This window comes from Brachyhypopomus gauderio, chromosome 15 (genome assembly GCF_052324685.1).
Source record: "Brachyhypopomus gauderio isolate BG-103 chromosome 15, BGAUD_0.2, whole genome shotgun sequence".
Taxonomy (NCBI): Eukaryota; Metazoa; Chordata; class Actinopteri; order Gymnotiformes; family Hypopomidae; genus Brachyhypopomus; species Brachyhypopomus gauderio.
This window is the reverse complement of record NC_135225.1, coordinates 14,814,110-14,836,609: the sequence shown is the minus strand read 5'-3', so window position 1 is coordinate 14,836,609 and position 22,500 is coordinate 14,814,110. Positions and strand designations below refer to the sequence as shown.

At 47.0% G+C, this 22,500-nt stretch overlaps 2 long non-coding RNA genes across 2 annotated transcripts in view; one reads left to right on the top strand and one right to left on the bottom strand.

Moving 5' to 3' along the window:
• Positions 1–22,500, bottom strand: part of LOC143476985 (uncharacterized) — a 26,958-nt gene that overhangs the window by 988 nt on the left and 3,470 nt on the right. The window contains exon 2 of the long non-coding RNA XR_013121440.1: positions 1–9. This exon is cut by the window's left edge and continues 398 nt beyond it. This is a non-coding gene — a long non-coding RNA (uncharacterized LOC143476985). The remainder of the gene's footprint in view (positions 10–22,500) is intronic.
• Positions 12,750–14,030, top strand: LOC143477074 (uncharacterized). Its single transcript, XR_013121459.1, has 3 exons — positions 12,750–12,833; positions 12,947–13,130; positions 13,328–14,030. It is a non-coding gene; the product is annotated as an uncharacterized LOC143477074 (long non-coding RNA).

The following is a 22,500-nucleotide window of genomic DNA, read 5'->3' as shown; positions in this document are numbered from 1 at the left end:
AGACAGGAGCTGCCGGAAGAGAAAGAAACTTAAAACGAGCAAAATGTCATGGAGAAAAGACTCGCAAATTATGCATCTTCACTTTGACATTCAGTGCTGCTGCTAGACGGGCAATGGCGGCTGTCCGTCCCGCAAAGCTAGTCGTTGCCGTGACGAGCGCTAGGCGCTAGTGCGCACGTTAACCGGCTCTTTCTGGGCCGTCGGCGCGCACGCGTCCCTAATAACCGCCCTGCGCACTTAACGCGCACTTTAGCACATCGCCACTCAAGTGGGTGGAAGAAACGGAGTTAAGAGCAGAGGCAGACGCCCCGCGACGCCCCGCGACGCCCCGCACCGTAATTGGGGTGCAATCCTGACGGACTCCACTGTGTGAGTGACATGACGCAGCGATCGCCGCGGCGACGTAGTGCTCAGCCCACTCTAAGGGAATCAGCAGGAAACCAGTGAGCACATTAGAGAGACGAGTGATGGTCACGGGATGGGTGGACAGGAGAGGACACACACACACACAAATGCACACATATACAAGCACATACATGTGCGCACACATACATGCCTGCGCGCACACACACACACACACACACACACACACACACACACACACAAACAGCACAAACACGTATGCACCTTGTCACTATCACCAGGTGGAAGTGTAGTTGTCTTCTAATCTTCACAGCCAATGAAAAGACAGACTGCCAATGGCGTATAGGGTATAGCAAGCATGCATGGGCAGTCTACATGTTACCTTCACCCAAAGGGGAGGTGTTTCATATTGGAGTGAATGATTTAACAAATGGTAAGGATTGGTAAGGATTTAACAAGTGAAAATAAATTTTTTTTTGTTTTTTAGTTTTAGCAAACCAGTTAAAAAATAACTTAATTCACTAACACTGAATTCACCAACTCGAAGCCGAACTCAAACTCAAACTCAAATGAAAAGCCACAGCATATTTCCAGAAAGACGAAACGTGACTTTTCCATCGTCTTTAAATCCACTCACAGCTATTTATCAGTAAACATCCATGCAAACCACGTCAAACAGGATGCAGACAGCATTTGAATTTTAAATCAGCCAGAAATCAGTCAGTGTGGTCACAGATAATCCAGAATGAGAAAAGTCAGAAAGCAGAACCAGAAAACAGAACCAGAACAAAGATAACCAGGAAACAGAACCAGAACAAAGATAACCAGGAAACAGAACCAGAACAAAGATAACCAGGAAACAGAACCAGAACAAGGAGAACCAGAAAACAGAACCAGAACAAAGATAACCAGGAAACAGAACCAGAACAAAGATAACCAGGAAACAGAACCAGAACAAAGATAACCAGGAAACAGAACCAGAACAAGGAGCTGCTCTGTTGCATTTAGGTAAGGGCTAGATGTGGCAAAGGATTATAGGTATTGAGAAAGATCAAAATAATGCAGTCTGGATCAATAACTGTATCACACATCCAAAACACAGGGGGATGTTTCTTAGTGACTTCCTGCATGTTTCCATGGTCAGCCCATAAATCTGAGCATGTGCTCGACAGAATGTGACGAAGACAGGAGGGGTTCAGAATGGACATCTAATAAATTTGTGTGTGTGTGTGTGTGTGTGTGTGTGTGTGTGTGTGTGTGTCCGTGTGTGTGTGTGTGAGTGAGAAAGTGTGTGTGTGCACATGCACATATGTTTGTGTGCATTCTGTGCCTGTTTAAATCTATGATGTGAGTATGTGTGACATGGATAATGTGACAGAGAGAGCTAGAAGAGAAGAAATAATAGACAGGGAGAGAGAGAGAGAATGCAAGATAGAGAGAGAAAGAGAGAGAGGTAGGTGAGAGAAGACCGAGTGAATCTCCTGGTCTATGTAAGTTGCACGTCAGTGAAGAGGGCTTATCAGTAAAGGGGACTCATGAGGGGGGACTGGGAGAAGGGGCTTGTTGAGGGGTGGAGTGAACTGGGTGGAGGAATATGGGCAGGAGAGGCTGTAGAGGTGGAGCAGGGTTGGGTGAGGTGGCTGGGTGGAGGAATAGGGTGGAGGGTAGGTGAGAGGGATGGGTGGAGGAGGTGGGTGGGGGGATCTGGGTGAGTAGGTGGAGGAGTGGGTGGAGAGGTGGGGGTGAGGGGTTGGTACAGGTCTGAGTGGAGGGGGCTGCGTGAGGGCTGGGTGGAGGAGTGGGTGGAGAGGTGGGGGTGAGGTGCTGGGAGAGGTCTGGGTGGAGGAGTGGGTGGAGAGGTGGGGTGAGGTGCTGGGAGAGGTCTGGGTGGAGGAGTGGGTGGAGAAGTGGGGGTGAGGTGCTGGGAGAGGTCTGGGTGGAGGAATGGGTGGAGAGGTGGGGTGAGGTGCTGGGAGAGGTCTGGGTGGAGAAGTGGGGGTGAGGTGCTGGGAGAGGTCTGGGTGGAGGGGCCTGTGTGAGGGCTAGGTGGAGGAGTTGGTGGAGGGGGCTGCATGAGGGCTGGGTGGAGGAGTGGGTGCATTCCTCTGCCATGGCCTTGCTCAGGGCTGCTAATCCCCTGCAGCTGTGTCTCCTTGACCACCACTGCCCTGTGGAGTGCATTTCTGACTGTCTACTCACCAGCGACACATGTAGACCCCCCCCCCCCCCCCCACCACTCTCTCTCGTTAGCTCTCTCTCTCTGCCCTTAGCCTGCAGAAGGCCCCCAGAGGACCTTAAGCTGGGTTTTACACACAGTGACAGTCTCCCACTACACTGGCTGTTTAATGTGATAACAGATTGACTGGGATCCCTCACAATCCTGAGGAAAGTCTTTTAGGAGCTGAAACGTGATATAGTGGGACGAGTTAGGAAATAACACACATGAAAATGTGGTACGAGTTAGGAAACAACACACATGATACTGTGGCACGAGTTAGGAAATAACACACATGAAACTGTGGCACAAGTTAGGAAACAACACACGTGATACGATGGTACGAGTTAGGAAACAACACGTGATACTGTGGTACGAGTTAGGAAACAACACACGTGATACTGTGGTACGAGTTAGGAAACAACACACATGATACTGTGGTACGAGTTAGGAAGCAACACACATGATACTGTGGTACAAGTTAGGAAACAATACACGTGATACGATGGTACGAGTTAGGAAACAACACATGATACTGTGGTACGAGTTAGGAAGCAACACACATGATACGGTGGTACGAGTTAGGAAACAACACACGTGATACAGTGGTATGAGTTAGGAAACAGCACAGCTGATATGGTGGTACGAGTTAGGAAACAACATAAGTGATACAGGGGTATGAGTTAGGAAACAACACACATGATACGGTAGTACAAGTTAGGAAACAACAAAAGCAGTGATATGAAATTCAGAGATTCAGAAGATCATACATGATCATATCTGGTCATATCTGAGCTTAGTTAAGTAAAAATTTTTGCAGGGGATCAACAGACAGGTTTCTCTCATTTCTCTATCTATTTATTTATTTATACACATTTTTTATTTCTTTTTTATGTTTAAAACTATTAACTAGATACCCAGACCACTTTTCAACTTTATGCTATTAAAACATGATTCCAAATCGGAGGTTTTTTGTACCTAAGATATCTCCAGGAAAGTAAATAATTCAGAGGACAGACTATAATGCTCACTTTAGTACCATCCTGTTTCTACATATTTAAACACTTCATCCAGTTTTTCCATTGTTTTGGAATGATAAAAGCTGTGTTAAAAAGATTATGTCCAATTTATTGCAATTACTTTTATTGTAACTTTAATTAGTGGCTTGTGGAATTAGTAACTATGGGAATACCAGCTACTGCTGTTGTAATTATCAAGCACTGTTAAAGGTGGAGGCTGCTCTCCCAGTACTCATAACAAATCCAATTTTGGCACACTAGTCCTTCCTGATTAAAAAAACATTCTGAGTATTAAGGGAGGAGGAGGTCATAAAGGTGGTGGGGGGTCATAATTCAAATGAGGTGACAAAGGAATGAGCGTGTGTGTGTTGGGGGGGGGGGGGGGGTGTTCCCTCACTCAGCATAGCGGAATGTCTCTGAAAATGTCGCTGTCTCCAAGAAAGACGAGGTCTGGTTAATAAGGTGTGCTGGCAGGACAGCGGGAGCCACATTAAAACATGCTTTATTAAAGTGACCCGAGGTGTGCACCAAGGTCCCATTCTAGGAACCCTGTGTTTTCCCTGGGGACATGTCCAGAGGAGCAGCCCAGGATCTGGAATGCAGACAGGCAGTGAAGACGGCAGCAAAAACATCCCCACATGGAGGGAGAGGGGCAGCTCGGGGCAGCTCGGGGCAGCTTGGGGCAGCCGAGGGCAATGGAATCACCAAGGCTATGCTGTTCTTCTGGCAATGTGCTATGAAACCACTTTTCCACTGCCATACATTCTTCACTTCTTTTTTAAATTTTTTAATCTCCACCTTGACAGAACACTTATGTAACGAAATGAAAGAACATTAGTGAAACAAAAAATACAGGAAAGTGTTTTGAATTTTTTGTTTCATGTAAAAAAGAAACCCCAGTGACCTCCGGTTGCATTCTCTGTCTGCGGGCTGTTAGCCACACACCTCGGCTCTTTCATATAGGCCTTGGCTGAGGGAGGGTAATTAGTTTCCCTGCTTTTGTAAAACCTTCACCTATAGTTCCTCCAGTTTTTAAGGAACAAACAGAAAAAAAAATGGGCAGCACTTTATGGCCTGTCTTCCTCTGGGTTAATCTGTCAAGCTTCCCCCCTCTGAAAATCACGTTTGAGCTGCCAGGAATCCAAACGGAGCATTTCCTGAGTGTCTCATCGGCTCGGCGGTCCCGTCAGGCTGCAGAGTTTCAGCCCCTCCCTGGGACGCTGTCTCATGCTTCGTGCTGGGGACTTCCCCACCAAGATCTGCCAAGTGCTTCTCGAATCACTCCTCCACCACGAGGCAGCCTCGGCGGACCCGGAGGTAGCGCTCTCTGAAGTAGAGCTCGTCACCCCCACACGAGCTCGCGCTCACATGTGGGTGGGGAAACAGAGGCAGGATGATGAGGTGGGGGGGGGGGCTCTCTGTCTTCCTCTCATTATGCGGCAGTGATCTGGCATTCGCTGCTGTCCCCTAACGAATCCCCCTGAGGAAGCTTCCGTGTCTCCGGCTGCAGGGCACTATCGCTCCGCACCGTTAGCGGGAATGGAGTGCGCTCTAACTGCTGCGGCGTTGAGCTATACTGTAGGAGCCACAACACACATCAGCACGGACCTTCCTTTGATCACACAACGTCCTCGCAATACTGAGTCAACAAGACAAGCCAAGGAAGAGTCAAGGAAGAGTCAAGGAAGAGTCAAGGAAGAGAAGCACTCTCTCAGCTTTGTTCTTTCTAATGTTTTTCTCCTTTGTCTTCTCTCACTCTCTCTCTCTTTTCTTCCTCCCTCCTTCCCTCATTTCATCCTAGTACAAAGACAGACGGGGCTTGTTCTGGCGTCCCGGACAGGTCCTGGGAGGAGAGGCGTGTGTGTGAGAGGGCTCGGCCGCATGTCACGCCCCGATCCCGGAGCCGCACCTCAGCTCTCCCTCGGTGGTGTCCGGGCACGCCGAGAACTCAGCTGCACGCTGCTTTAAACAGAGCCCTCGCAGTCTCGACCCACGGGGAGGGGAGAAAATTCCCCGAAAAAAAAGCAGGGGGATTTTTTTTTCCACATTATTTGTTATGGGAAAGGGAGTCGGAGCAGGGGTCTGGTGTGGGTCCGTGTCGGACCCCTGGCCGAGCTGTGTGTGCTGTTCAGGTGGTCCTGTGGTCATTTCTAGCACGAAGGAAAGGGGTAGGATGGCGAAAGCCAACCCTGTGTCAACACGTTTCATCTCGCGTCCAACATTTCGAATGGCAGGAGGAGTCCCTCTTAAGTAAACAGTGTGTTCTCTAACTCACACACTCACACAGAGACACGCACATTCACTCAAGCTGATCGTCTTACACAATGTTGCAACACAACACATGCTCCACATGGAAGAACATGGAACAGACTCACAGGCTCACAGCATTTTGTCACTCTCTTTCACCGCTCAGATCTCCAGATCCATCCTTGCGGACCTCCCCAGTTCTCCTACCTCTCCACACACACTCATCCCAGCCCGGTCCTCCCTCCACACACACTCATCTAGAGTTTTGGCAGATACGTGTGTGCTATCGTCCAGCTGAAATGCTTCTGATCCTCCTCAGCCTTGAGGAGCGACCAGACGAGGAAGAGTGGAACAGGGCTGGAGCTCCCTCACCTCCCCTACACACACACACTCTCTCTCTCTTTCTCTCTCACACACACACACACACACACACACACACACACACACACACACACACACACATACACTCTTACATATGTACATGCACACACACTCACGAGCACTCTGCCACACACACATACACACACACATACTCATAGAGATAAATTGAAAGATAAACACACATTGTCGGTCCACAAACAGAAGACCCTTTGCCCTGTACACACACAGACACACTGCATCATACTTACAAACACTTCTTCCCCAATACACACACCCACCCTAACGCTCCCTCCTCCCGACACACACACACACACACACACGTGTTCTAGAGAGAGGGCTGAGAGGAGATGTCGCGAAGCAGCTACACAGCTCTCTTATCAGCACAATGTGTTTCTACTTTTCTAATCTCCATAATTTATTACAGTGGAAAGAGAGGCAGGGGAAGTCAGCCATAGTCAATATTATGTCTTAGCTTTATGGGTGCTGCTGAAACGAACACCAGCATCCTGATACAACCACACACACACACACACACACACACACACACACACACACACACACACACACACACAGACATACACACACACATACACACACACACATACACATACACACACACACACATACAAACTCACACACACATACTCACACACATCCACAAACACGCACACACACAAATACACACACATGCACTCACAAACACATACACACACACACACTCACACACTCACATACTCACACACACACACACACACACACTTGCATGCTCACATACTCACATACTCACACACACACACACACACTCACTCACACTAGTACTGTACTGGAACAGCCGCAGCTGAGTGGAGGGGCTGGAGATGAGAGTGTTACAGTAGCTTGAACTACACTGTACTACACTGCACCAGTGACTATAGAGGAGACAGGACCACTGCAGGAGGGAGAGATAGAGACAGAAGGATAGAGATAGAGAGAGAGAGAGAAAGAAGAAGAGAAATAGAGAATGAGAGAGAAAGAAGGAGAGTGAAACAGAGAGAGATATGAAGAGGCAAGGAGAGATAGGGAGAAAATTGAGAGGGAGAAAGATGGAGAAAAAGAGAGAAGAGAGTGACTGAAATAGTAAGTATGATTAAAGGTGCGTAAGTGCAGGATGACTCTGTACTCCTCCAGACCAACAGGGGGCTCCTCCTTTTCCCAGTCAGGGTGAATCCTGCACTGCCGGACCGAGCCGCAGTCTCTGGCATTACGCCCAGCCAATCAATGACCAACCCCAAGGCAGAACTAACACCAAAACACATGTGTGCTTCAGTAGTAGACTCCTCCAAAAACAAGACATACAGGTATGTGCCACACACACACAGGTAAATCAGCCAGAGTAACAGAGCATAGAAATGAACACAGTGGCTTCTCCCCCGAGTTTGCCAGGCAGGGTGAACACAGGGCACTTGTCCTTGTTCTTCACGTTATATATTCATTGTTGTCTGTGTTTATTTGCACTAGGTATCGTTTTTTAAATTCCTGTTTAAGTGATTCTCTATTCCAGATGAACATAGTCAATCACTGCAGAACCACTGTCAAAAAACTAACATTTGATGGCAATACAGAAACAGTATTACATGTAATATTTTACTCTCTCCCAGCAAACAACAGACATTTTACAGTAACATCTATTGTTTTCTTAGTCAGTTAATTTTTACTGTAATCCGCTTCATTTGGACTTTTTTTTCAAGTGTGTGCATTTTTGGCAACATACTGTCTACACAATGAGTGATATTTACTGTTAGGTATTACTGTTAGGTACTACTGTATATGAAATGTAGATTAGATTAGACTTAAAAAAGGAGTCAGTAACAGTTTTGCAGTAAAGGTTATATTTTACTGTATTAGGGACATTACTGTAAATTGTAGCCTAACCTAAAAAATAATTATCGTAATTGTAAACATATATAGCCATGGTCCCATATGTGTAAAAATACACATATACAAAAAAAGCCACACAAGGGGGAAAAAACAGGATACAAAACTGAACAGTCTTGTTACATGTAATCTAAACGGTCTTCAGCAGTTGGCCACATGTTTTCATCCACATCACATCTGATGTTGGCCCTTGCCATGCACCTGGGGTAGAAAAGCTTGGTTTGCCTTATTCACCCCTGGCAGTCTTCAGCTGAAATGTCTCTGCAGACGGTATCTATTGCATCCAGGAGGGACATTTGGTCATGGGGCCGATGATCATACACCTTCCACCTCCAGACTGAAAAAAGTTCCTTAGTGGGGTTGAGGAAAGGCAAGATGGACGGGAGGAAAAGGGACATCACTCTTGGATGGTCTATAAACCAGTTTGTGATGACATGAGAATGAGAGAATGCTACATTGTCCCATCACAAATGTCCTGGTGTTTCCTCCCACCTGTTCCCTTTCTGCTTCTGGAACCAGTTGTTGGTAGAGTTCATTCAAAAACGAAAGAAGGAGGTCACTGTTATAGGGACCAATCTGGCATTTGTGAAGGTAGCGTTTTAGCTGCCTTTGTTTTGCAGAACTTTGCATTTTATACAATATTTAAGGTTTTGAACCTTAGGTTTTCATTTTTGACATGCTGTGTGCAAGCATTTGTAAATAAAACAAAAATTATCCAGAATTTAGTTATTGGATAACCTTGTGTGTATAGAAAATGTAAGTATTATAGAAACATGATAAATGACAGCATTTTGTGCAAAAACAAAATGAATTGTACTAATTGTACTAATTGTACTGAGGTGCCCTTGAGCAAGGCACCTAACCCCAACTGCTCCCCAGGCGCCGGGTTAGGGCTGCCCACCGCTCTGGGCACGGGTGATCCACAGCCCCCTAGTAATCACTAGTGTGTGTGTTTGTGTGTGTGTGTGTGTGTGTGTGTGTGTGTGTGTGTGTGTGTGTGTGTGTGTGTGTGTGTGTGTGTGTGTGTGTGTGTGTGTGTGTGTGTGTGTGTGTTAACTGCACAGATGGGTTAAAAGTGGAGGATAAATTTCGATTGCAGGGTAAAAATCACAATTGACAAAAATACGGCACATTTACATTTACATTTAATTGTATTGCCACTGAAGACTGATTTTTTTTTTTGTATTGCCACTGAAGACTGTGTTCACTGTGTTTAGAGTTTTGAAAATGTGACTACAGATTGGACAAAAGGATGTTAGCAGTCATAAAAAACTGCATTTGCAATACAAGGTAAAGGTGGTGATTCTGATTCCTGTAGTTTAGTACGAACTGGTTCAAGGGGATCTTGAATTCTGGCCTATCTGTGCTACTATCTAGGATGTATTCTGTGAACAGATGCAAAGCACTTTATAAGTTGCTCTGGATAAGAATGTCTGCTAAATGCCCTAAATGTAAATGTAAATGTAAATGGCTCTATTACGGAGTTCCACAAGTCCAGGGCCAAGCTGACCTCCACAGCGGCTGCACTCCTCCATACCGAAACGATCGCAAAATGGCCTAGTGCTCAATTAGGCATGCTAGCATTCCTCAAGATGTGTGTGTGTGTGTGTGTGTGTGTGTGTGTGTGTGTGTGTGTGTGTGTGTGTGTGTGTGTGTGTGTGTGCGTGTGTGTGTGTCTGGCACATGCAGGTGTGCCATCATGTATCAGGCTTCCATGCTTAGGTGGACGGCTCAGGCGGCCACAGACAGCCACAGACGGCCACACTCAGCCCCAGACGCCTGCCATGCTTTTAAAAAGAGTGCAGTGCTCTATCTTGCGTTCATTAGAAAACTCTCTGGATAGACAGGGCCGAAGAGGCAGAGGAGAGGAGGGGAGGAAGAGGAGCGGACAGAGGAAGAGGAGAGAGGAAGAGTGATTTCTGGGACACTGTGAGCCGTGTGGAGAAACCACATTGTCCCTTAAGAGCACTGAAAGCATTAAAGCTTCCATTTCCGTGAAGTACCCGCCATTTCTGTCAGAGCCCAACCAATGGGTAATTGAAATTTTAACGGAGAGGGGAAAAAAATCGGATTTGTTTCTCCCGGAACAACGGAAGAAAACATTTTCTGCTGCATTTTTGTGTGCGGTTCTGCAGTGGGAAAATGACGAGGTAAATGGTCCCTTTTTACAGACACGGAGAAGTGAAGATAAAGCAACTCACACACGCTGGACCTCAAAAACAAGCCTGCCTGCTTGTTGTGGCCGCAGGCCAATCGAAGTTCTGTACCGAATGGACAACACCTGCAGCATGCCGCTTTCAGGAGGCTGTGTGTGTGTGTTTGGGGGGGGGGGGGGGGGGCTGTGTGTGTGTGTGTGGGTGTGTGTGTGTGTGTGTGTGTGTAGGAGGGGTCGAGGTGAGAGAGTGGGACATTCCTAGCTGATGACAGGCGTCACAGTCACACACGCACAGGAATGCGAGGGGGGGGGGCAACACCTGAACACCACAGATGGATAAGAGAGAAAGAGAGAAAAAAAGATAGAGAGAAAGAGAAGAAAAGAAGTGTAAGCAGCAGAAAAAGTTCAGAACCCATCAACTGAGAGAAAAGCCCAATCGAGAGAAAGAGAATGAGACTGAGAAAGATAAAGAGAAGAGGAACGCAGAAAGGAGAAGTGTGGTGTCATGGTGTTTGGTGGCTTGTTCTGGGATGGAGTCTCTCTCTGTTTCTCTCTCAGTCCTTAGCTGGCTTCACTCACAGACCTCCTTCCACAGCCCTCTTCATCACTGATCCTGCATTGACTTTTGCCCCTTTCCAAACTCACACACTCCCCCATGTGTCCCTCTTCCTGCCCCCACACCCCCCTTCCTGCCCACATGCCCCTGTCCCTGCCGCCCCCCTCGCTGCTGCACTCCTGGTTACCTCCAGCAATTTCTGTCATGCAGCTTGAAAATCACTGGAGGGGAGAAGATCGCCATAACAACCACTGAAATGATCTTGCGGAATGTGTCTAGTGGCACTGGAATAACCTGAATATGTGCTCCAGATGTGTCGGCTGTCAGGGACAAGCGTAAACATATCTGATGGACAGTGTATGACCGGATGGCCCCTCGCTACTCTCTGGAGACGAGAGAGAGGGAGAGAGAGAGAGAGAGAGAGAGAGAGAGAGAGAGAGAGGTGGGAGAGGGAGGCAAAGAGAGAGAGAGAGAGAGAGGACTACAGCCAAATGTGTGTGGTTGGAGTCACCCTGAGGACCCGTGTAGCCAGGCAGCCTGGTGGCGCAGCAGCACTGGCTCCGATTGTTCCAGCACGTCCCTCCTCCACCCAGCACGTCCCTCCTCCACCCAGCACGTCCCTCCTCCACCCAGCACGTCCCTCCTCCACCCAGCCTCCAAGGGGCTCCCTCAACCTCCATGAATTTCCGTCTGGCACAGACCTGTGAGCTCCTGGGAGCAAGCTGAAATATGAACTGCAGGAAGGGACTCGGGGGGGGGGCAGTGGGGGGGGGGGGTCTGGCATATGTTGGAGAGTCAAAATGTGGTTGGCAGCCTCAAACATGCTATGGCACACATACATGACACTGCTAACTCACGACACGCTCAAAAACAACAACTCACACACTCGCGCGCACGCACACACACACACACACACACACACACACACACACACACACACACACACACACACACACACACACACACACACACAAACACTCACATACAGGATATCAGTACTGGAACCTGACCAGTGGCATATGGAGCAGAGAACAGATCATTTGTGGATTATGTGATCCCACCCTGGATCCATTCTGGACGTGTCAGAGAGAAGTGAGGACCGACAGCTGAGGTAAACTCACACAGAGAGAGGAGGAGTGTGTGAACGTAAGTGTGTGTGTGTGTGTGTGTGTGTTGGGGGTTTGAGGTGGCTGTTAGATCTGTCTTATGTTGGTCAGAGTGACAGCTCCTTGAACAGTGAACACACTAATCGCACATTCATAAACAAACACTGCATTATCTCTGTGTCTGGGTCCCACTCGGAAGCTTTATACTGAGACATGGAACACACAACCAGCTTCACACACACACACACACACACACACACACACACACACACACACACACACACACACGTCAGTGTCACCTCAGCCAGTGTGTGTATGTGTGTGTGTGTGTGTGTGTGTGTGTGTGTGTGTGTGTGTGTGTGTGTGTGTTTGTGTGTGACGCAGACATGTTTCCCCCTGTGTGAGTCTTTCAGAGCTGTAACTAAAGATCTTGATTATGACGTGAAGTCATTTAAGACGTCGACTCTCATCATCGCTCAGCTGCCTGGCAAGAAATCAGCAGAACAGTGAGAAGGTCTAAATCACACACACACACACACACACACACACACACACACACACACACACACACACACACACACACACACACACACACACCGAACACTGCCAAGTCCCTGTGATTCTTCAAACCGAGAGTGAAAGTGGCGGGAAAAGTTCCAGAAGTGCCCTGACACCAAAGGACTCATGTGTCTCTGTTTCCACCATGGGCGGGACTACCAAACATCTGGACCAATCAATACACAGTCAGTTTACAGGAAGCAGATCCACCATGTCAAGATCCAACACTCAAAATGTCAACGCTCCTTAAATCTCCTGACGAGGGGCATATCAGCAGTGCCATGGCCAAAGACCTCAGTGGGGAAATGTAGTTCTGAAGGTAAAATGCCGTTCTGAAAGCGCAATGGGCGGGGCCATCTCTAGTCTTCTGTTCAGGTAGCAGCACCAAACCCTGCTGCACTGACAGCACTTTTCTGCACTTTAACCCCACAGTCTGAGATGCAGATGCGGGCGCTGTGGGAGCAGGTCGGGCCTTTCTGGACCGGGAGGAAGCTTTGATCAAAGGTCAACATGGCGAGTCCAACGCTGCAGACTGAGGCTCACGCACACACCTGCGGTCAGAGCAGGAGGTGCATAAACACCAGCACAGCCGCTCTGCCAGCCTTCACCTGCACAGGTAGGAGCAGGACAGCGTGTGTGGGCAGAGGCTGGGGTGTTGGTACAGTACGTGTGTTTTCATGGATAGCAGAAGACTGTCCACTGAAGGCCAGCTGTACTCTCTCTCTCTCTCTCTCTCTCTCTCTCTCTCTCTCTCTCTCTCTCTCTCTCTCTCTCTCTCTCTCTCTCTCTCTCTCTCTCTCTGTGACGCTCCAGATGGGCAGCACTCCTGGAAGCTGCTCGGCCGCTCTGGGAACAGATGTGATGAGCTGTGATGTAGGTGCCTCGGTCCTCTCCAACACAAAGAGCTGATGGAGGGCAGCTCGCCAGGCCAGGTCCACTCACGCTGGCCTGCTATTGGTAGATGAACTCCTCCCATCCTGCCCGGGCCAAACGTGCCACGGTAGTGGAGTTTCAGGTGGAGGAGGGAGGAGCGTGGCGGCGCTGTAGATCCGCTTTGGGGAGGCTCGTTTTGGTGAATGTCCAAAAACTGAAACAGTCTTTGCACACAGCCTATGCAGTCTGGCTGTGCACCCGAGCACTTTCTCCTCGCCCCCAAAAGGTGCTTGACGTTTTCATGGCCTCATAAAGCAACCCTGGGGCTGGCTGCTACAGCCTACGCACACACACACACACCACACACACACACACACACACACACGGTGGCGTTTACATGTGAAAACTTGAACACGGGACTTGCTGAGACGACATGGCTGGCTGCAGGAATCCTATCGGATGTCAGCCAGCCAGCCACCGAACTGCTTCTCCAGGGAGGTGCTGAGTAAGAGGAGGTGCTCGGTAGGAGGAGGTGATGAAGGAGCCGTGTGGCTGAAATAAAAGCCCAAGCTCATGCCAAGGCATAGGGGCTCGGTAACTCTCACTGCCTCATCTTACATGGCAAAATTATCAGGTCGCTGAAAGCATCTAATTATAACTATTTATGAAAGGGTGCAGTAGCCTGTAATAACAGCTTGGCTTGCAAGTGGCACACACACACACACACTCACACACGCACACACAATTTTCCTTATAAATGTCTTGTTTCCCTTTCGCTCCAAGTCTCTGTAAGGTGTTATTTTGTGTGTGTGTGTATGTGTGTGTGTGGGTGAGAGAGAAGAGAGAGAGAGAGAGAGAGAGAGAGAGAGTTTGTGAGAGTATGTGTATATCTATATGTGTGTAAATGAAACATGTTCACTTGTTAACATGCCTAAGTGTTTTCTTAAGTCATTAATATTTCCCTCCATGTGTAATAATAAATAATCATTTACATCATCCATTTTAATCAATTAACTTACATTTTTAAAACTGCACTGTAAGACTGTAAGCAGACTGCAGATGTTATTGCACAATTAGGCATGCGTGTATGTAGATCAGAGTTCCTCCATGCTGTGGTATCACTGCATGCTGTTGTCCTGCCTGTACATGACTCTCTTTGCTCTGAGAGCTTTTGTGAGACGCTGTAAGGTCTCAGTTCTCTTCTCACCCACAGAAGTCACACATCAGCCACACGGAGCCCAGGGCAAACACACATATACACACACACACACACACACACACCAATACATCACACAGACAAAAGCTAAAACACAATCAGGCAAACACGTAAAACATAAGCAGTGCCCATTCCTGAACACCCTCTCACACTACCTGAAGAAATGCAGTATGTGAAGTTTAGTACCCTACCTCTGTTTAAGAAGTGTAGTACACTACCTTTGATGAAGTGAAGTATGTGAAGTTTAGGGCCCTGCTCTGGTGAAGTGTAGTATGTGAAGTGTAGTACACTACCTCTGTTGAAGTGTAGTATGTGAAGTGTAGTACACTACCTCTGATGAAGTGTAGTATGTGAAGTGTAGTACACTACTCTGATGAAGTGTAGTATGTGAAGTGTAGTACACTACTTTGATGAAGTGTAGTATGTGAAGTTTAGTACACTACTCTGATGACGTGTAGTATGTGAAGTATAGTACACTACCTCTGATGAAGTGTAGTATGTGAAGTGTAGTACACTACTCTGATGAAGTGTAGTATGTGAAGTGTAGTACACTACTCTGACGAAGTAGTAGTACACTACCTTTGATGACCCCGCCCTCCTTCAGGATGCTGCATTCTCCAGAAGGCTGCCCACCCGGTCAGACCTGGCCCTCCCTGCAGGACCAATGGCCTACACTACTCAAATAGTCCATTTCAGCTGTAGTGGACTTAGCAAGATCAAGCGCATGCTGTATACATATAGCACAGGGCCTGATACATCTGTGTGAAAAGGTCCAGGCCAACGTGTCTACTGGTGGCCTCAAAGGTCCAAACAGAATAATGACACCACTGTCTCCATAAATCTGGAAGCCCTCCAAATTCCTGTAGGGACAGAGGGGAGGGCGTCTGATCCATCCGTCACTGCAGATACCTCCAAACCTACTCATCGGCTCCCAAATGGGAACACTGTGTGTGTGTGTGTGTGTGTGTGTGTGTGTGTGTGTGTGTGTGTGTGTGTGTGTGTGTGTGTGTGTGTGTGTGTGTGTGTGTGTGTGGATCAAAACCGTTTCCTCTATCTTTCGTGAATCAGACATCAGTTGACTGAATGCATCAGTTAGACAGGCCTGCGTCTTGACTGTCACTGGCCCGCCCACAGTCTCCCATCCCGGCAGCTCTGCCAATGCCCCGAGGTGCTGTACATACTTTTATCTGCTGGGCTTTTACCCTTTGGTCCCTCAGTATCGCTCCTGTGCCCAGCTCTGATGCAACAGGACCATGAGCCATTTCAGGCTGTAGAATCACTTCCACGGTGGATTTCTATATGAATATAGCGCATTTGCCCAAAGGCAGCGTTCTCCTCCAATCAGAATGCAGCCGGGCCATCAGACCACTAAAACCATTAAGTATCACAGGCTCCTGTGTTCAGGTCTTCCAGGAAAATTACACAATGATAGAGAGTGACAGAAAGTGACACAGAGAGAGAAAGAGAGAGAGAGAAAGAGAGAGACCTTTTCTTAGTTGCAATTATTTTTACTTCACTGAGTTCCATTTTAGTTCATGCTGATGTTCTGTTGATGTTCTTGTTTTTTTATTTTATTTAGTCTCCAATGAATACAAATCTTCCATTCATTCAATAGAACTCATTCGTTTGTTTATTAAGAATACATTTGAATGTAACGTATTGATTTTTGCAACATATCCATTTTATCCTGTCATGCCAATAAAGACCATTTGATTTGATTTGATTTGGTACATAAAGAGAGAAGAGGAAGGAGATTCATGAAGGAGAAATTAAACATTTTTACTCTTCTGTCTGCCAGTGTGCCAGTATGCACACATATTCAGAGAGAGACAGAGACAGCAGAGAGATAGCAGAGACAGAGACAGACAGAGAGATAGCAGAGACAGAGACAGACAGAGATCACACAGTAGTTCCCTTAGCTGGTCATTAAAAGAAGAATCCTGGGCACTAACTGGTTGTATTTGCAGTAAACACCTCCAGGGGAGTGGTACCCCCTCCTACACACACACACACACACACCACACACAAACACACACATACCCCCCCCCACACACACACACACACACACACACACATCTCTCCGGTCCCCCTCTCTCCACTCCTCCTCCTCCTCCTCCTCCTGGGTGATATCAACATGTGGCACATGTCCTTGACACACTCAGCAGAACCAACATCCACAAACCCATCCACACATCTCCCCAACATCTCTCTCACATCTCCCCAACATCTCTCACACATCTCCCCAACATCTCTCACACATCTCCCCAACATCTCTCTCACATCTCCCCAACATCTCTCACACATCTCCCCAACATCTCTCACACATCTCCCCAACATCTCTCTCACATCTCCCCAACATCTCCAACACATCTCCAAAACATCTCCTGCACATCCTCCCAACGTCTTTCACACATCTCCCAAACATGTCGTCCACATTTCCTCAACATCTCCTTCACATCTCCTTCACCAATTTCTCCTTACTCTCTCTCTTACTTTCATTTTCCCCACTTTATTTCTGTTTTACACACACACACACACACACACACACACACAGACCACCCCTCCTGTCCTTTCTTTATTGTACCTCCTGTCACTTCTGCCTATTCATTTAACCTCTGACTAGAGTCTGCACAGGCTCTCTGTGTGGGGGGTGTTGGGGGACAACAGAACAGCCCCACTGTCACCATTATTAGATTCTTCCCTCTTTGCCCAGCAACCCCAAATTAAAAAAACACACAGAGAGAAACAGATAGATGATTAAAGAGAAGGAAAGAGGGAGAAAGAGGAATGAGAGATAGAGAAAGAAAGAGAAGAGAAGGTGAGAGAGAGAGGGAGAGAGAGAGAGAGAGAGAGAGAAAGAGAGAGAGAGAGAGAGAGAGAGAGAGAGAGAGAGAGAGAGAGAGAGAGAGCACAAGTGGCTGGTAATCAGTCAGCTCCAGACCAGCATGCTTGGCTCAGAGTTGTGCATGGACCGGCCTCCTCTGGAGTGACCATATTTAAAACAGCTTGCCCCACAGAAGTGTGTGTATATGGACGTATATACTGAGTGTCTATGTAAACAAACATCTCCAAGAATATCTGTGTTCAAAACTCTGGTTTGTGTGTGCACAGTTTAAGTTTAAGTGTCCACATATTTACATATAGCCTGTGTGTGTGTGTGTGTGTGTGTGTGTGTGTGTGTGTGTGTGTGTGTGTGTGTGTGTGTGTGTGTGTGGGTGCGTGCGTGCGTGCGTGTGTGTGTGTGTGTGTGTGTGTAGGTTTATGCATATGTGTAGGTTGTTGCACGTATGTATATAGGCGTGCGTGCGTGTGTGTGTGTGTGTGTGTGTGTGTGTGTGTGTGTGTGTGTGTGTGTGTGTGTGTGTGTGTGTGTGTGTAGGATGGTGAGTAGGTGTGTTCCTGGCTTGGACGTCTGATTCTCCCCAGTGAACAGATGCTGAGAAGAGTTTCAGCATGGGGTTCTTTGATAAATGTTAAGGTCACTGAAGGGGGGGAGAGAGAGATCAGGAGGGAGAGAGAGAGAGAGAGAGAGAGAGAGAGATCAGGAGGGAGAGAGAGAGAGAGAGAGAGAGAGAGATCAGGAGGGAGAGAGGGGTAGTTCCTAGAGGACAGGGAGAGTCGGAGTTCAGAGCTATGCAGAAAGAGAAGATAAGTGAGAGGAAGACGAAGACAGAGAGAGAGGGTGTGTGATTCAGAGAAAGGAAAGAGAGAGAAAGAGAGAGAAGGAGAGTGTGAGTGAGGGAGAGAGAGGGGGGAGTGACGGAGGTGAGGGGGGAGGGGACACATGTCTCGTCTTGTGCTGGGCTTCTGGGTGGAATGCTCTCACTGCAGTCACATGAAAGAAACCTCTAAACCTCAGCTACTCTGTCTACTGAAAAGCAGTACTGTCCCCCTGCCTGCACACATAAACACACACACACACACACACACACACACACACACACACACACACACACACACACACACACACACTAACACACACTCACTCACACCTAGCACACACACTCCTAGTACACGCACTCCCATCAATGTTTCTCATGTCTCTCATTCCCTCTTCAAAAACATTTGCTTTCCTGCCAAAACTCCAAATCATCTGTTTTTCTCCAGCACTGCTTACAGTCAACCACCTATTACACCCATTAACCTCCCTGCATTCACACATCACACTCACACTTTGTGTCATTACCAGACGTACAGCAGAGCGAAGAGGGAATCTTCCTCACTCACTGAAGTTCAACCTGCTCGGTAGACAAAGGGACGAACTTTGGTCAAAGCTGATCCCAGATCAAATTTATGCCACACTAACAAACTGAGTCTGACGGCCATCATGGGGTAGTTATCAGGAAGCGAGCCACATGGTCTGCTGATTATATTAACCTCTGGCTGAATACGAACTGGACGGTCGGCCGCACCAAACAGCAGGAGCAAACGTGTTTCTAGCCGTGTGTGTTTCTCTGTCTGTTTGCGTCCTTCTTTATTCATTTCCTACGTTCTGTCTGTATTTTGTTCTGTTGATGTTTCTCATTTCTTTCCCCTCATTTTAGGGCAGACTTGGTTTGGCCCGTATTGTTAGGATTATTAAGATTTTCCCACACTTTGTCTGTTTTTGCTTGTAAGATGGTAGATCAAGTTGAATTTTCACATTGAAAGAACTTGAAAGAAAAACAACAACAACATCAAAATCTTCTGGTATTATTTCTGGTATTTGAAGCTGATCACCAAAGGATTGACAGTGTAGTCTAAAAGTATCTTAATTTAAGTATTGTCATAATTAGGAGCTAGTGGATTATGGGAATACTCACATGAAACCCATCCTTCTACCACAAAATGACTGGAGGCTTTTCGTTATTCAAACATACAACAGCTTCAAATACAAAGTGACACATCTGACATTCTTTCAGACACACGGGGTCAGCTTTAGTGACACAGAATACACCACCATTGTTCTTGTAAGCTTGTGTTATGCATTCTGAGACCAGTGGAGCATGTTTTCATTTTTGCATGATAGCCAAACGTAAACACAGAAGCCCTCAGAGTGGCGACACACAGCTGCACAGAGGCTGGGGCACGTCAGAGCGTTCCTGTCCAGAAGAGTCAGTGTGCAGGACACTCACACAGCACCCGTGTGAGGCGTGCGGATCGGCCGCCGCTAGCTTACAACTACCTGATGCTTTTAACAAGTGCAAAGTACAATTATGACTGAAAACGATTCAAACTATAGAGTTAAGTGTCTTGCTCAGGAGCCCAACAGTGGCTGCTTGAGCTGATGATCTCCTGATTATTCTGGCAGGACCTTAACCACTGAGCTACTATAACCGTGTGGTTGCAACCACAAATACAGTTCTATAGTAAAAGAAGATCAGACACTACAGTCAGGGCTGCAACTTTCAGCCGCTCCACCTTCATAACTGCATTTCAAAGGTGAGTCAACCTTGAGAAGTGATTTCATATTGCAACACATGACACAGCATTCGCTCAGACATGCCGCACAGAAGTTCTCCAACATCTGCTTTAATCTCCCTGGGCGTTCTCGTGCGGCGCCTACACACTTCTACTACACGATGGACCTCGCTCTGCGTGTGCCGACGCTCTACACGTCCTCCCAAGGGCACACGTGTAGGCTGCTCTGTTTATTTACTTGTGTTTACTCGGTTGAGTTCTGTTATTGTTACTCATTTTCCTAGGTGTGACACAAATGCTACAGTGCTAGTGCGGGTGAGAATATAAGAGATAAAGAGACAATAAATAATGTCTCTATAAGATCAAAGGAATAAGGGCTCTATAACCAGTGAGAATAAAGGCAGTAGTAATAAGGGCTCTATAACCAGTGAGAATAAAGGCAGTAGTAATAAGGGCTCTATAACCAGTGAGAATAAAGGCAGTAGTAATAAGGGCTCTATAACCAGTGAGAATAAAGGCAGTAGTAATAAGGGCTCTATAACCAGTGAGAATAAAGGCAGTAGTAATAAGGGCTCTATAACCAGTGAGAATAAGGGTACTATAACCAGTGTGGGATAAAGACACTATAACCAATGTCAGGGCTCTATAACCAATGGAATAAAGGCTTTATCCTCAGTAGTAATAATGGCTCTATAACCAGTGGGAATAAGTGTTCTATAAACAGTGAGAATAAGGGTACTATAACCAGTGGAATAAAGGCAGTAGTAAAGCTTGGTTTATACTTGATGCGTCACGAGCGAGGCGTAATCGCTGTGGCTCCGCCCGTGTGCGAGGGCCTCGTGCGGTGTCGATTCGCGAGGTCGTGCACCTCTCAAATTTTGTAAGGGTTCGGTAACCAGCAAGAAGAAGGGTTCTATAATCAGTGAGAACACAGGCTCTATAACCAGTGGTATGAATATGGGATCTGTAAGCAGTAGTAGGAATAAGGGCTCAATAACGAGTTGGAATAAGGGGTTTATAACCAGTTGTAGGAATATGGGCTGTATACCCAGTGAAAATAAGGGCCCTACAACAGTATAGCCTTGAGGGGGTGTTCTGTTCTCCGAGATGGTTCTGGATACACAGATGGAGAGATATCTCCTATCAGAGAGATATCAAGCATATCTGATCTGATCTCAGGCACCTCTCTGAGCAGCTATCTGACAAACATTTTCTACAAAGTTTTTTTTTGGCAAAGACCTCCCCGAGGTGATAGATCTTGGGTTGCAATAAGCTTCTGCTATTCTATGTAAAGCACTTTGAATTGACGCTGGGTATGAAAGGTGCTATTTAAATAAACTTGCCTTGCCTTGCCTTCAAATCTGATCTACTTATCTGGAATTCGTGTCGCACAAGGTAAATTTAAGAAAAAAAACAGAAAAAAAATTATAGTATGTTTTATATATATATATATATATATATATATATATATATATATATATATATATATATATATATATATATATATATATATATATATATATATGTTTTTGTGGTTTCCTGTGTCACCCTGAAGTGGGAGCCAATCAGGGCTGACACGCAACCGTTCTTTCATCCGCACGGTGAAGTGGAGTTCTGAGGACTATCTCCTGACCCGCCACTTCTCATGTCGCAAGCCGTTTCTTCCAGCAGTACACACGAATGTCAGGCAAGAAAAGACACTTTTAGGCCAAAGCGCTCCCACATGCCTGCCGGGCCAGAGTGGGGGAAGTGTCACTTCATGGGATTGCTCTGCAGTTTAGCCACATGTAGGACTGTATTAAGCCGAGGCCAGTGTGAACGCTCACAGTACCAGAACACTGTTCCATTGGGAGGAGGGGGTTAACTGAGCCACAGGGAAAAGGGAGAAGGAGGGAGTTTACTGCGCTGGAAATCCCACCTTTCTCTGATGGTCTCCGTGCTGAGTCCTCACGGCACAATGTCTGACAACTCCTTCTGCTGTTCTAAAGTGCCTCCACAGAAGCTATAAAATATAAATTATTCTCCATAACCCCAGACCCCCCTATGGAGCCATTTACTTACTGCCAAACCCCTGCTACATGTTAGACCATCGCCACCTCTCCCTCCATCTCTCTCTCTTACTCTCTCTCTGAATCACTGTCTCTCTCTCTCTTTCTCCTTCTCTTTCTTTTCCTCTTCTGTCTCTTAATCCTCTCTTTCTCTCTCTCCATTACTATATCTCTTTTTCTAACTCACTTTTTATCCTCTCTCTCTCTCTCTCTCTCTCTCTCTCTCTCTCTCTCTCTGTGTGTGTGTGTGTGTAACAGAAGACTAGCTCAGTTCCTTTGCTCTGCAGGAGGGTAGAGATTACTCTAAGCTACTCTTCCCTGGCGTTGGGTTGTGTGCTGGTGACTTTCCCGAGTGACTCTGTGTTAATGCTGACTGCAGTTCCTCTGCTGAGTGCATTAGGCACCAAAGCCTAGCAATGTGCAAACACAGACCCTCTGAACACTCCCAG